Source organism: Rhipicephalus microplus, chromosome 3 (genome assembly GCF_043290135.1).
Source record: "Rhipicephalus microplus isolate Deutch F79 chromosome 3, USDA_Rmic, whole genome shotgun sequence".
Taxonomy (NCBI): Eukaryota; Metazoa; Arthropoda; class Arachnida; order Ixodida; family Ixodidae; genus Rhipicephalus; species Rhipicephalus microplus.
Genome location: NC_134702.1, coordinates 23,661,354 through 23,675,943, shown reverse-complemented (window position 1 = coordinate 23,675,943; position 14,590 = coordinate 23,661,354). Strand labels below are relative to the sequence as shown.

The following is a 14,590-nucleotide window of genomic DNA, read 5'->3' as shown; positions in this document are numbered from 1 at the left end:
CGACGTCGTTTGATATTTAAAAACTGCCTTTTTTTTTTTTTCGAAGTTGCCGAAGGTCTAGGCGGTGCTATTTGGTAATGAGACGATGTGATGCCGATTTCCGATTGTTCGAGTATCTGTGTGTCTTTCTTGCCCCTTTGTGCGCAGCGCTACTGGTTGTGTCCTGCTCGCTTTTTTTTTTCTTCTTTATCGCGTTGTTGGGGGGTGTCTTTTCGCGATGTTTTTGCCGGAACTGCGATAAAAGGTAGCTGGCCGCTGCGCTCTGCTGGCGTGGAACGTCGCCACCCGAGCACAATCAGGCGTAATCGAACGTGCCGAGCGGGCTTCTTGCGTTTCATCGTGCTCGCATTGAGCCAGCGCGGACAACTGCAGCAACGACTAAGCCTAAAACAGTTAGGCCTAAATGTGAAGCCTAATTTTTTTTTTCTTTTTTTTTTCAATTTTCCCCTCTTTGATGGTCGTCGAAAGGGTTTGAAAGCGACATTGCGGAAACCGACGCCCGCTCATCCGAGTTGTTTCGTTCATGGTTATTGTCGCGTACGGCACGCACGAAATAACTGCTGTTTGTCTTGATTGGTGCGTTGTTTACTTCTTTTTTTTTTTTATTATTGAACATCGAACGGCTCGTGCGGGGGTCACTTTGTGAAGCCAGCGTCGTCCTCATTAAGTGCATGCGCAATGCCACGTGTGTACGAGCGTAATGTGTGGGGTCGCGAACTTAGCGATGAGTGATTTAAAAGACGACTTTTTATTGTTGCTGTCGGTTGCGTTCTTCGGAAAGGTCTAGGACATCGCACATGCCGATAACCGTTTCTCGTGTATGTTGGTTGTCAGGTTGCCCCCCCCCCCCCCCCTCCTGTTTTTCTTTTTTGAACTGGTTGGCGAGGCGTGGTAGCCACGTAATATGTCGTATTGAGTTCAACACTGTATCACTTATGTAGCTTTTGATTATACTCTTCGGGACAGTTTCGTTTTTCGTGTGCGTTAGATGTGCGTGCGCGTGTTTTGACGATATCTGTATTTAAACAGCCGTACATTGGCTGTCGCACTACGCCGCGCCGTCCTTGCCACATGGTCGACATCCCTCCCTCCCTTCTTTTTTTTTTACTTTCTTTTACCATATTGATGTCACACTGCTGATCGTGATCAAGCCTGATCGTTAACGAATTTCTCCACATGATTGGCTCCCTCATGCAGCTTGCGCAACGTTCGCACTATGATCAAGGCATTCAGTCCGAATCCTATCGTGATAGTAAGACAGCACGTAACACCGTTATGACAAATGCCACACGTGTGCTTTCTAACGCTGTTGGGGCCATTGTGAAGTGAGTTAGGCTCAGGCGACACTGAAATCGCGATTTGGGAGCCAGATCGCGATAGTTGTGATACCGATTGTGTATGACCGCGATCAGAAGTATCCGTGTGATTTAACACCGGCATAACATATCTTCGCTATCGCGACTTCCATTAATCGTCTTGCGCCTATCACGATTCTCCCGCTGTTGCTTCTTTCAATGCTTGTTCGCAGCTAGCGTGCGTGCTGCCAACTGATCCGTGTAATGAGTTTCTCAACGAGCAAAGCAAACCACCACTTACTTTTGTTACGCGCTCCTGTCCGGTAGTGCCAGTCCCCCCCCTCCCTACTCGTCCTCTGGTCCTTGACCCGTTGAACCGCCCGCGGCATTTTCTTTTTCTTTTTTTTTTTTTTTTGCACCTCATACACGCGCCGCATATGCCTTCTCTGTAGGGGAGTACGCGCGATTTATATATATATACCGCTGGGTTACGATATGTTTTTTTTTTTTTTTTGAAAAAGCGCTCGACATTCTGGTTCGTCGATATTTTGGTCTCTTGGCTCGCTGGCACATTTGTAAAGGCAGTAAAACTTGAACGCAAGTTCAGTAACTGGGTGCAATTAGTATATCCGAGTTGAGCTTCCGCGCGTACTCGTTTATAAGCAGGGATGGCTAATTCTGGCTACCTTGTTGCTCGTGGTCATGACGTAGTCAGGAGCGGGTTTACACTCTCGCGAATTGTTTTAAATCTTGCATGTGTATGTAGTCGAACGTAGTTTTACCGTATCTGAAGGGGACCGCTGAAGATGTATGTGTAATTTGGTACAAGGCGATTTGGCAACCGTTCGCACGTAGTAATTCGTTATATTCGAGTTCGAGCTTATATCTATGCTCGAACATGCATAGAGAGTGGTCGACCCCCCCCCCCCCCCCCCCCGCCATTCGTAAAACTTTCTATCTACGTCTCTGCTCGTGCTGGTTAACCAACAGCAACTGTCTTGCTAGTGTTGTTTGAGAGTGGATTACTGTCGGCTCGCCGCTTTGGCTACGTAGTGTTCGTGCAATCTCAGACACACAATTTCGCTTTCCAGGTTTTTTGATGACTGATGCAGCGTTAGAACGCACTGAGTGCTCAGGACGAGCGCTCGTTAGCCTAGCGCTTTCTACAGAGCGCTCGTCCCGTGCCCTCCGTTCTGCGGCTTCCGTGTTTCGGCGCCGCATCAGTCATACAAGCATTCCAGCTTACCCGTCTTTCCATTTCACAGCTTTGTTTCGTTTCTTCGCATAAGCGAACGACGTCGTTCGTGTTGTTTCAGACCGGCGGGCAGTCGTTTATTGTGTACACACACACACAACCACACACGCGCGCACGCCAAGTTCACGGCGGCGGCAGCAGACAGCTTCGCGCGTTCCACTCTGTCGGAGATTCCGCCTTCTTTCTCTCTCTCTCTCTCTCTTCATAACTCTACTCAGTCGCTCTATATGTTTCCATTAAACTTTTTTTTTTTTCGCTTGTTTACGTCGCTGCCGTCGCCGCGTCTCGCTCTCCGTCGCGGCGCTGTAGCATTTTGCTTGAAGCACAGCGCCGCCGCTGCTTATGCCGAGACCTCCTCGAGTGAGCCTCTCTCTCTCTCTCCACATAATTTGGTGCTTGTTTTTTGCGTACGACGACGGTGCTTCCTTCTCTCTTTCTTTCGTGTTTTTTTTTCTCTCTTGCTCTCTCCGTCTGCCGCTCCCTCTTCTCCGGCTCTGTCTGGAAACGCGACTAGTCTTCTCTGCTCCGGCGAGAAATATTTTTCTTTTTTGTTTCTATTTTGCATCTTTCTTGCTTTATGGGGCTTGTTCGGCGACGAAACAGTGGCGCCGCCGTCGACGGCGCGGAGCGGTACTGAACGTACAGTACGTCTCGCGCTGGAATCGAGATAGCGTGCTTCCTCACTAGGCTCTAGAGGGGAAAAAAAGTGTGAGAGAGAGAGAAAAAAAAAAAACGATGATTTCGTGAAACGGGCTCGACAGGTGCAGGCTACCGTTTCCTCGCCAGTTCCGGGTTAAAAGGAAAGTGAAATCAAGGAAGGGTCAACTTAGGTTGTTGCCAATGTGAATGCGAGAGCAAGTATTAACTAATTCATGAAATTTGAGATTCATTACAGTGTTGTAAACGCCAGCACTGGCCAATATTTGCTAGTGCTAACAGGTGCTAGTTGTGTGCGTTAATGTGCAGTAGACACTGGCATCATGGTCACGGGGGTCGAGGGCCATTAATAAGTGCTCTCGCACATGAAATGGTACCGCGAATCATAAGGTGATCAAATATATCCGAGGGGGGGTTTTAAAACTGTTCGATATACGCAGTAATTCGTTATATCCTGGTTCGGCTTATGGCGTGCGGGATAAAGTAAACGGACGATGTGGCTGCTGAACCCTTTCTACTAGCGATATAACGTCTATGAGCCGGTATTAGCCGTTTCGATTGCGAAACATTGCAGTGTTGTATTACATAATTGATAAACACCTGCCTGAACGGTTAACGCTCCGTGGTGTTGGCTTGTTCGTGAGATTATCTCGGTCACCTGGCCGTTCTAAAGCCGTCGAGTCGCGCCGCAGCGTGAAGTCATCTTGGGAGACATTTTGGTGCTAAAAAAAAAAAGCAGATGTGCAGCTTCGCTCAAAACTTTATAGTGTGGCTGTACTCGGGGACAGCTTTCTGAGGAAATGAAGAGAAATCTACGTGGGCACAGCTACTGCTCCTGTACTCTTCCGCGGAGCAGTTCGGTGCGGCTCGTGTTTCGAATGACGGGCCGTGTTCAAGTAATCCCACTGCATAACAATTTGATACGTCAGTGCTTACGCTGCCATTCGTGAGTGAAATGCGACACCAGCTCCTTCGGCGAGTCGTCGGATATAGCTGGAGGGCGACGCGCGCTCACTTAAAAACGAAGACGTCATTTTGACTGTGGGGTGCACGTAAAAACGTGCGACGTTTCCAGGCGCGCACGAATGCGCGAAATGACTCTTCGGAAAGCAACCACAAATCGTAATAATATCTCCTCGCTGCGTGCAGCGTTTCTTTGCAAACAGCGTCCAGTAGAAGATAATTTTGTTCATTTTTAATTATTTTCACGCGTTAAACACGTACGCATTTGTGGCACTATATTCTACAGCTGTGGCGCATGTCCACTTTAAACTCCGTATAGTTTTCCCTTCATTGCCACTGAAAGTTGTCCCGGAGTATGGATAGCTCAACTCATCTTTCTGATAGATACATCTGCCGCATAAAACTGTTAAAGGTTGCATCTCGTCTGCTTCGTCGTCATTACTGAGGGTCAATGGGCGTTCACACATGGTATTAAACGAGCTTTCTGCTTGTCAAAGGCCGTTTGTACACTGTACGGAAAAAAAAGGAGTAAATTTTATTCTTTTTTATTCCTGGCTTGCCACTCATTTGGCTTGCTTTAACGATGCATAACTGTCTTCATGTGCCTATGGTACATACGTGACTCATTTCGGTAGTCACCAGAAAAGAGTCATACGACTCCCTCTATCTCACTGTCTTGTTGTTTTTTTTTTTTTTTGTTTTTTACGGTGCATGTTTCAGCTCCTGCAGCCGAACATCGCTGCTCGTAAAAAAAAAAAAGGTTGCTGCAAAGGTGGCGGATTAGGATAACGCTGCCTGAACGAGTGAACAAAAATGGCGACGTGGTCATTTGAAAATATAGTACTCGATCCGCCCTCCCTTGCCACTGGCGAGCTCGTTCATCGGCTGCATCTATTAAACGTCCATCGTATCCTGCGGAGCTGTGCCTGAGTCGTTGAACTAATCTCCTGTCTATAAAGATCGTCTGTTGATGGGTTAATTTAGCGTTATGAACTAACTGGGGCACTATAGTGCTTTTCCTGCACTGCGCGTGCTCTTTCAAGTCCGGCTCCGAATTCGCGCTCGGCAGCTTATCAATAACTTCATGATGGTGTTTCGTAACATTGTAGAGGCGGAAACGTTGTAGGCCCGTGTACTCAGATTTGGGTGCACGTTAAAGAGCCCCAGGTGGTCAAAATTTCCGGAGCCCTCCACTACGGCATCTCTCATAATCATATGGTGGTTTTGGGGCCCCGCCGCGGTGGTCTAGTGGCTAAGATACTCGGCTGCTGACCCGCAGGTCGCGGGTTCGAATCCCGGCTGTGGCGGCTGCATTTCCGATGGAGGCGGAAATGTTGTAGGCCCGTGTGCTCAGATTTGGGTGCACGTTAAAGAACCCCAGGTGGTCTAAATTTCCGGAGCCCTCCACTACGGCGTCTCTCATAATCATATAGTGGTTTTGGGACGTTAAGCCTCACATATCAATCATGGTTTTGGGATGTCAAACCCCACATATTTATCTGTAACATTGTAGGGGAGTTTTTTTTTTTTTTGCTATCATCTGAAAAGCGTTGCCGTATTGTACGGTTCTGTATAACGGCCGCGTTTTGGTGCTTCGAGATAATCGGCGCCGGTATAGTTTTCCGATTGAACTGGCAAAAAATTCGGGGACCCTTAAGCTTTAAACGTTGAACGCGATACCTTTGCACTGGTACGTACCTCAAGCACTCGGCGCGCGAAATCTTTTCGGGCCTGCTACGCACCCACTACGTGGCCTTACGGGAATAGACGCAGTAACGTGAGTGTAGTGGGTGCCCGGCTTTAAACCGCGAAGCCATTATGACAACATGTTCTGACGCCCGCTGGCAATGGGCGCTTGTATATACCACGCATTATTACTGGAATATTTCGTGTTGCATTGCGAAGCGTGTATACTGGACGCTTGTGTTTGTAAAGTTACAAGACAGAAGCTTGTGCCAGTTGGTGATTGGAGAGTCAGCATATTTGCACAGCGCGAAACTACGAGTAGTTACGACGTAACTACAGTAGAAGAGACAAGGACAGAGAGAGCGCTGACTTCAACTGAAAATTTTGTTAGCGAAAACGCTGAAGATATGTACTCGTGACAGAACATCACCGCGCAACCGATTGCAATCGTGCAATAGCTGTCGTTTACTCCGTAAGATTTGCAACGCAGCCTTTTTTTCCTGCAACGGTTCAGCGCACGTTATTGATGCACGTTCACATTGAGATGGGTCGAAGACATAATTTCTCTCTCTGTAAAAGTGCGGATTTTTCGCGCCTTGAACGATTGTACGTCGGTTCTCAGTCATTCTTTCTGCCCCTTCCTGGGCTTCGTAAAATGTCGCCACGATGGGACTTCCGTGTGATACACCGTGTGCGTGCTCCGTTTCGACAACGCATGCAGCAGCAACGGCGGACTCGCTGAAGCAGCTCGAGCGACAAATGTGGAGGCTGCACCTTTCGCGACTAAGACCTCTTTTTATTATTTTATGTTTATTTACTTTTTCTCTTAGCCGGTGATAGGCTGACTCGAGCCTCCTCTATAAAATGCTCGAGCATCGGTGCCAGCCCTCTTGTTATATAAACTTTATTTATTTATTTATTTATTTATTTATTTCAAGCCCTTTCGCTATAGCCATGACGAAAATTACACTTGAAAAAAACTGTCTGGCATATAAGTGGTTGGTAGAGCAACGCCTTCGAGAATCGCAGCACTACGCGTCCAACGACTAGAAATTTATTGCCAATTATCCGACTCCAATACGGGCCGCATTTTTTTTTTATCCTGGCCATCTTGCTATACCTTAACAACAGTGAGCTGTATACCTTGACCGATGTGAAACGCGTCTAGTGACGCATTTATTTATTTTATTTTCTTATTAAGCCCGGCGCCTCGCCCGCCGCGGATTCCTCGCGCCAATTTATCGTCGCGCAAAAAAGTACGCGCCGTTTTTAATTTAATATAATGGCTCGAGTGCTCGTCAAGTCGTCGCCTCACGTGGCGTCTGCTTCGGATCTGCAATGCGATAGGCGCATTTTCGGTCGCTGTTAACTGCACTGGCGTCTTGCTAACACGGTCTCCCGAGATTCGCAGCTATGGGCGCTCGGATCTTGGAAGCCATGATAAAGGCGCCGCGCCGCAAGGTGGCGCCACACCGAAAATGCGTCGTACGCACGCGCCCATGTGGTTGCTGCGTCAGTGTGCTAGTTCAGGTTGAAGCTTCTTGTAAAGTGCGTCATAGAAGGGTGATAATAATAATAATAATAATAATAGGTGTTTTGTCAATGAATCGTCGCTATATACTATCAGTCGATTCGGACTATCACTTCAATGGTGCGTAGATCAATCGCCAACATCCCCCGCCTAGCCCACTCTCCCACAACGTAAAAACCTGCGCTCGCCTACAGGAAAGAAGGGTGGGGGTGGGGGTTGGCAAATGCAAAAGACAGACAACGCCGAAGTATCAATCACATATCGTATGTATGTTTGTTTGCTCTGTGTACGTGTTAATTCGTGGCTAAATATGCGAGTACCAACAAGGCCAACAAACGGTCTTGTTAAAACGCCAATGTATTCGTTGAGTGCCTAGTGAGAGCGCAAGCTTTCACCTCTGTTCTCTTTAAACGTAAAAGACTGGGACATTTGTTTTCGTGCTGTTTGAAATGCTCTTTGGTCGAAGCGGGCTTTTTCGAGGAAGGTGTCTAATGGTTAATATACGTCAAACACTCGCCGTCCTTCGTTTTGCAATGATCTGGTGCCAGAGCGACATTTACGAGAATGTGGGCTAGCTTGTTCTTGCTCCTGTGGGTGACGGATATAAGCGGGCCTTGTTGAGGAATACACGTTTGGTATGATCACCGTTCTTATAGGCTGACGCAGAGCCTGTGTCATTAATATATTTTTTTTTAATGTGGGAACACTGGTGCCAGTTTAGTTCGTGTCGGTGTGTTTGGGGAGGGGGGGGGGGGGGAGTCTGAAGAACTTATGCATTTTTTTTCGAATATGTTTGTTTTTCGAGAGCAGGCGAAAATTTATAGGGGAGGGTGGTGGATTTTTGCCTTCTGCTAGCGCCGCCCCCTGGTTTATCGTAGTGGCACGTTCCGACCAACGACTTCCAGAAATCAGGCCCGATAGTCGCGTCTATATGTGCGCGCTGTGTGTCGCATATACTTTGCCCTGCGTAGCCGTATAGGGGAGATATTCACGTGACGTCACCCGCAAGGGGTGCTAGCGCCGCGCAGCAGCCGCCATATACTTGCGGCACGGTCGTTGTTGTGGTCTCTCGTAAGAACATCGTCGTCGCACCACAACCAAAGTCCTGGCAGCACGTGTTATGTTCATATTTTTTTTCTAACAAAACTGGTTAGTGAGGTGCAGTGCGGCTAAAAATTGGGCTGTCAAGCGCCGGGTGGCTGACGCATAGAGTTTCCCAAAATTAACTAGAGGGCACTCTGGCGCTGCGATCGTTCAGCGACCATAGGAATGATGGGTAGTACACACATTTGCCTAGTCTTCGTACATGCGGGCGGCGAATCGTACTTGCGGCTTCGTTTATTGCTGGTTACGGTTTTGTTTTGAAAGAAAGAACGAACCGTTTTGAACTTGGGGACTTGATTCGAAATGGTAAGACAAATTAATAAGGTTGTGAAGCGCAAACAGTGAACATTTGCTCATTTATGTTTTCGTGAAAAAACTGCTTCAAGCCACACGAACACACACGGAGCCAGAAACAGGCCACAAGTACGAAAATTGGACAAATGTGTGTACTATACCCATCATTCCCATGCTCGCTGAAGCGCCGTGTGTTGCAGCTCCCATAGACAGTAGCGCCAGAGTTCCCTCTAGTGTATGTTGAAAAACTCTATGGGTATGTTGAAAAACTCTATGGCGGTGCTCCTACTGGCGCCGCCTAGCGGAAATATGTTCCCACGCCCCGCCGCGGTGGCCTAGAAGCTAAGGTACTCAACTGCTGACCCGCGGGTCGCGGGATCGAACCCCGGCTGCGGCGGCTGAATTTCCGATCGAGGCGAAAATGCTGTGGGCCCGTGTGCTCAGATTTGGGTGAACGTTAAAGAATGCCTGCAGGTGGTCGAAATTTCCGGAGTCCTCCACTACGGCGTCCATATAGTATGGTGGTTTCGGGACGGTAAACCCCACATATCAATCAATCGAAGAGGTTCGCAGTTGTGTATACTGCTAAGCTTGTTATTTGCTACTTCGAGAAACCTAATTATGGATATTTGTTCTCGGTCTCGCCTCACAAGCGACAACCACCCGTAGCCTCCCTCCGCCCCCCCCCCCTTTTTTTTTCCTAAATTCGCGCCCTCTTCCTGTCCCGCTCATGACGTGCCGTTACATTCTATAACATACTATGATGTCCCTTAATAACGTAAGTACAACTATACCGCTTTGTTACTCCGTTAACAGAGTGACCTACTCCAAAATGTGGCCTCCTATGTCGGGCTGGACGACGACGTGCGCCGTTGAACTCTCTCTCTCTCGGATTGATTGATTGATTGATTGATATGTGAGGTTTAACGTCCCAAAACCACGATATGATTATGAGAGACGCCGTAGAGGAGGGCTCCGGAAATTTTCGCCACCTGGGGTTCTTTAACGTGCACCCAAATCTGAGCACACGGGCCTACAACATTTCCGCCTCCATCGGAAATGCAGCCGCCGCAGCCGGGATTCGAACCCGGGACCTCCGGGTCAGCAGCCGAGTACCTTAGCCACTAGACCACCGCGGCGGGGCTCTCTCTCTCTCTCTGAGGTCTGAGGCCACGTCTGGAGCGGCTTCTGAATGGAGGGGGGGTCGTTAGTAAAGCGCGCTCGTCGTACCCGGCAGTAAACGTTTCCTGCGAGCGATCAATTACAGAGCGATGTTTTGTCTGCTGCTCGCACTCTGCCGAGCGATTGACCCGCCTGACGATATCGGGGGGGGAGCCTCGGCTCGTAAAACCGAAATACCCTTTGTGTCACGCGTTGGTCTTGCGTAAAAGTCGTAACAATAGTTTGGGAGGGAAGGAAGGAAAGAAGTAAACGCCGCTGGTGGAAAGTATATAGCTAAGTGACGTGACGTCGTAGCTTTTTATCACGCGCTACCGTGTTGTGGCGGCGGCTAGTGTGCTTCCGCCTTGTTTTTCCGCTGCTTTCCTCCGTTCTTCGTCTTTTTTTTTTTTTCTTTGTTTGCGCCGCTATCATCGACCTGTCTGTCACACCTTCTCGTCGCTTCATTTGGTTCGTCCTTGCACCTTTCCTTCCGTTTGTTTCATTTTTTTTTTTTTTTCGTTGGTCGCGAGCCATTGTTTCCATCCTCTTGCGGCGGTCTGTTCTTCCCCTCTCCAGAGCAAGGCTGTCTGGGTCGCCCCTACCGGTGATTGGTTTGTGTACCGTGTTTCTCGGTCTCCGCTATTGCAGCCATTCGTTTCCATACTTCGATCGCGCCGTCGTTTGTTGTTTGCTTACTTCTTTCTCTCTCTCTCTTCGCCTCACCGTTTCTTCCTTCGAGTAAAGGGTTCTTCCCGTCTCTTCGGCGACTGTCAAACCTGCTCAATGTGGTTACGTCGCCTTCCCCCCCTCTCCTTACACCGCGGTATGTCGCATTTCATTGTCTCGGTTTTTTTTTCTTTCCCTACGACACAACTTCTTCGTTTTTATTATTATGTTTTGTTTCTGGCCTTTAATCATTGTTTCGCAAGAAAGCGCTCGCGGCGGCAGTGTCTGGCGCTGCTGTTACTTCGAGGACCGAGAGGCGGTTGATATGGTGGGGGGGGGGGGGGGGGAGCGATGGTGCTTTTGTTTTCCCCGCCGTTCTTTCTCACACCTGCGCGTACTCTTGCTCCTCTCACTCCTCGTCGGTCTTATTCTCCTGCTCCGTCTGTCTGCCCCTCCTCTTCCTTCACCTCATCTTCTCTGAATCTCCCGGAACGATTGATATGCGCGCGCTTCTTTCTTCTACTGCCGTCTGGTTTCTTTCGCGGCTCCCTTCTTTTTTTTATTTTCTTTTACGCTTCGCCTGTTTTCTCGCGCGTCTGCGGCGGCGATGAGCTGTTTGTTTTGGGTTGATCGTCCCCGGCGGATTGCTTGCTTTGTCGGAGGAGGGCGGTATTTCGGTTCGCCGTTTTCTCGGCGGACGCGGAAAGGGAAGTCGGAGGGGCCGCTGCGTCCTTGGCCAGGGTTACGCGCGCGCGCGCCCCGTAGTGTTGGTGGTGGTGGTCGTGGCGTGGCGGCCTGTTGCTTGGAGAGGCGAAAGGGCGCGCACCTTTGTTCCCCTTTCCTCTTTCATGTTTGCTTTTTTACGTCTTCGTGAGGTCGTTCGTCTCCCCACCTCCGCATCTTTCTTTTACTCTTCGACTGTGTTTCGCTCGCTTGTGTGTGTGTGTGTGTGTGTGTGTGTGTGTGTGTGTGTGTGTGTGTGTGTGTGTGTGTGTGTGTGTGTGTGTGTGTGTGTCCTCGTGTACGTGCATGCCTAGGTCGCTTCCTGGGTGTGAGGTGGTCGTGGGCGCGAAACAAGGCAGGTGAGGAGGGGTAGCAAGGCGAGATGATGCGCGGGACCCCGCTATGTCTCGTTGCCGCACGCGCTCGCGTGGGGGGTTGAGGGTCGGACGTTGGCCACCCCTCCCCGAATGATCGATTCCTCTTGTCGTCGCTCGATGGAAACAGCGAGACTGCGCGCCGCCGCCGTTCGCGCGATTGTGTATAGCGTGTGTGATGAACGCGCTGCTCTGAAAATGTGAAACAATGTCGCAGCTGAGGGCCGGTGTGCTTGTGTGGGGCGAGGTGCATTGAACGAATGCGATAACTCTTGGTGATTCCTGCTGGGATTGCCGGGATGTTTGTCAGCGTGGCGTGCCTGTTGTTCTGGCTTGTAGTCGACTATGGTAACCAAACCAGTGGCGTAGGCACAAACTTGTTTCGGCATGGGGAGGGGGGGGGGGACGATCACGACAGTGATCTGAAGTGGTTGCCGGGAAATCGAGCGTGGTCGAGTGTGATTTCGTACTCTGTATCCCGTGGCATAAAGAAATTGCAAGCGCGCGTGCCCGGTGGGCCACCCTCTGACAGCGCCAACTGTGAACGAAACCACACATCACTCGGCTCGTGTTTTTTTTTTCTTTTTTTTTTACAGGGCTTTGAGGAATGCACAATCCGAGAGTTGACAGCGTCGAAAGAAATGATGCCTTAGGGCGCATCCTTTCGTGAAAATAGACAACGCTGGATCACATATCAATTTTCACGTCTTATTTCGTGCCGCCAAGTAACGTTACTTATTTTACGGCGATGCGCGGCACAGCACTGACGAGCCATAGTAAGGAGTTATCGGTAAAACATCCCGGAAACTGTGTCGACTAACACTTATAGATGCGCGCGTACCGGCGCGCAGCATCACTCTGTCAGTGCAGTTGGGGGAAGAGAGATTCTTGCTTAACGCACACATGCTGTACACATAAGCTACCATCTGAAGTCATCCTTCAAGAGGAAGGTATATAACAGCTGTATCTTGCCGGTACTTAGCTACGGAGCAGAAACCTGGAGACTTACAAAGAGGGTTCAGCTCATATTGAGGACGACGCAGCGAGCAATGGAAAGAAAAATGGCAGGTGTAACCTTAAGAGACAAGAAGAGAGCAGAGTGGATTAGGGAACAAACGGGGGTTAAGGATATCATAGCTGAAGTCAAGAAGAAGAAATGGACATGGGCCGGGCATGTAGCGCGTAGACAGGATAACCGCTGGTCGTTAAGGGTAACTGACTGGATTCCCAGAGACGGCAAGCGGGTTAGGGGGAGACAGAAGGTTAGGTGGGCAGACGAGATTAAGAAGTTTGCGGGTATAAATTGGCAGCAGCAAGCACAGGACCGGGTTAACTGGCGGAACATGGGAGAGGCCCTTTGTCCTGCAGTGGTGTAGTCAGGCTACTGATGATGATGATGAAGTCAACCAATGGGCTGTGTAGCAGATGGCAGCTTGTGCCGTGAGAACCAATCGACAACTCGGCGCAAGATCACCACAGTTCTGCGGAAGTCTGCTATGCTAACTGTTTCGTAGACCCTTCTCTTCACTCGAGTGTGTGGGCGGCCGGTCGGCTGTTTCGCAAGAGCATCGCGCGCAATGCAGTTATGCGCCCGTGATTCTGAGGCCCCTTATGCGCGGGAGGAGGTGCTCCTTGGCGCCACTCTGCTGCGCTGCCTGTGCACGTTCCGTCGTGCCGCTGGACGTGACCGGACCCGCAATGCCCGCCGGCTGCTTTTACGCAAGGGCCGAGCAGCTAGCTGCACGCTGCCGATTTTCCAGCTTGCTGTTTTCCCTACTCTGTTTCGCCGCAACTTTTTTTGCTTTGAACGTTTGAACCGATTAGCAAATAATTAGGAGACACCGGCGCGCTACAAGCCAGAAACGACCTTCAGTAAAGTTTTTCCACCCATCCGTCTCAAAAAAAAAAAAAAAATAACTGCTATCCTTGTTTTCTGGGGAAAATGGGGGAGCAAGCGTAAAACTTGGTGTGTATGCATGCCTGAGCTGCTCCTTTTATTTATTTGTTTATTTATTTATTTATTACCTATTGCGCAATGCTAGCTCTTGGCTGTCGCCTTGTCTTTATAACGATAATTTGACCTCCACGTGTGCGACTGAGGCAACAACGACAATCATGTGTTCATATCCAAGCAACAGGGAAACTTGGTGAGGTGAAGTTAGAGCGAAGTGACAAGACACTTAGGTTTTTAAAAAAAAAAAACGGAATTCCATGTCAGGTGTTGGTGTGGTTTGAGGGAGTCTCCATGACCGTTGCGAGACGATGTTAAAAAGGCGCCGTGCCGTCTGCGCGTGCGTGATTCCTATGCTGCTGGATTCGCACGCCTTGATTTGGTCATGAGTTGGCGCTCATCGGTGCTCTTTCGAGGCTATGTCGTCCTGCTACTTTTCCGCACATGTTTTTTTAACGAAGTATATGATGAATATTGATAACAGTGTTCGCGTACCGACTTTGGTTGTGTGGTGTACTTGCTTCCATAATTGGCTGCCGTTTCTACGTTTATCTTGTCGCATCATGCTCGTGGTTTAGCAGTGTGTGCTTGATTACGATGCGCACCTACAGAGTCATCGACCGACGTGTCATAAGTAAATGTGATGGGTGCTAAAGTAAAATTTATTAGTAAGAAAATAAAAGCGTCTCTGAGCACAAATACGTGACAAGCGGCTACGAAATTGTGCGAGTGACTCAACAACAACGAAAAGGAAGGCCACATCCGCTTATTACAAGGGAACTGACAACACCGCCTTGTTCACAGCCAGCCTTACGTGCGTTTATGGAAAAAAAAGAAAGAAGACCTTAAAAAAAAGAGGGGGGGAGGGGGGCTACGTAGATCCAGCACTTAGCATGAAGTATGTGAAGCGAAGCTCGCGTTAGCATCATC

At 49.3% G+C, this 14,590-nt stretch overlaps 1 protein-coding gene and 1 non-coding gene across 4 annotated transcripts in view; one reads left to right on the top strand and one right to left on the bottom strand.

The window, feature by feature from the left end:
• The window catches only part of LOC119180454 (uncharacterized), a 70,125-nt gene that overhangs the window by 1,524 nt on the left and 54,011 nt on the right, over window positions 1-14,590 (top strand). The gene's annotated exons all lie outside the window — the stretch shown is intronic.
• Window positions 9,852-9,924, bottom strand: TRNAS-GCU (transfer RNA serine (anticodon GCU)). Its single transcript has one exon. It is a non-coding gene; the product is annotated as a tRNA-Ser (tRNA).